Source organism: Lolium perenne, chromosome 4 (genome assembly GCF_019359855.2).
Source record: "Lolium perenne isolate Kyuss_39 chromosome 4, Kyuss_2.0, whole genome shotgun sequence".
Lineage (NCBI taxonomy): Eukaryota > Viridiplantae > Streptophyta > Magnoliopsida > Poales > Poaceae > Lolium > Lolium perenne.
The window spans coordinates 212,885,317-212,886,796 of NC_067247.2; positions in this window are offsets into that span (position 1 = coordinate 212,885,317).

The following is a 1,480-nucleotide window of genomic DNA, read 5'->3' on the forward strand; positions in this document are numbered from 1 at the left end:
AGAGTTTTGATTTTAGAAAAACCAATTTATTCACCTAATAAGGGTATAAGAGCCTCACCAATTATCAATTGCCTCTTTGGGTATCACCATGGCATAAATTAATTATACCCTGGTATATAACACCACAAAGAATACAAGTGCATTGGTTAGACATCAAAAGCATTCACATTTTATTTTCAAACACCTTTGGAGAAGTAGAAATCAATTTTCCTAATTTAATTTGCTCACATAACACTATACCAAAATAGGGAGTAAACCAAATACCACACCTTTAGAAAACTTGAGCAAACAATAGAACTGAGTTTAAGATGCAGCGGTTTAGTTTTGCAAGAACAAAACATAGTTTGACTATTTTTTTATAAAAAGAGTTGGTCAAAGATTTTAAATAAATGAAAGTTTTGGTACAATATTTCATGTGACACACACATACTTGCAAACAGATACAAATTTTTTTGAACAGAGACTAAAAGTATTTTTCATAGATGGCCAGTACTAAAACAAGACTAACACAATTGGATTCATCCAAAAATATTAATCCTACCATTGTTAAAATTACAAACACTAAACATGATGCAGTGATCATGTTTAATGTACTAAAAATCGTACGAAAATCCTAAAAATATGAGGCCAGTGGCATTGGAAAGGTAATGAAATTTATGATCTAATGCAATTTGTTTCGCTTGATTTGGGTTTGTAGAATAGGAGTTATTCACATGTGAAGTTCTCTGGTTTTACACATTTTAACAGAAAAAAAAAAGATTTTGAAAACTGGCGGGAAATGCCTGGGCCGCACGGGGGAGAGAATGGGCCGGCCCAGGAGATAATCCAGGTGGAGGGGGAGGGGAAAAAAAGAAAAACAAAAAGGGGCCAGCACTGGGCCCCGCCTGCATGGGCCAGCGTGGCCTTCCGGCCATGCACGCGCACGGGAGACGTCCTCGTCCTCGAGACTACGTACGCTTGCAGGCGGACGGGAAAAAGAAGGTAGGGGCGGCCGGGGACTTACCGGCGGCGAGCGGAGGTCGACGGCGGCGGCAGGGCGGGTTGGTGGCGACCTGGGGCGGTGCAGGGAAGGGCGTGGCGGCTTCTTTTTTTGTGCGCAGCAGCTCGGCCCGAGGTCGTCTTCCTCGCAGCGACTCCGAGCAAAAACGGCGACGGCGGCGGCTCCGGCGATCCTGGACGGCGACGAGGGGCAGGTTAGGGTGAGCATGAGAAGGGGAGCAAGATGGTTCGGAGAGGGACGACGAGGGGGCGCCGGAACTGGGCGTCGTCTGCCACCCGCCGGTGGCCACGGGACGGTGGTGATCATGCCGACGTGCAGCGGTTAGGGAAGTGCCTTGGCGTGCTCAGATGGAGTTCTGGGAGGTAGAGGGGAGGGTGTGGAGGAGGAGAAGTGGTGGGAGTGAGAGGGGAGGGCTGGGGCGGAGGGGCTTTTATAGCCGAGGACGGGCTTATGGTGGACACGGACCAGAGAGGCGGTGTA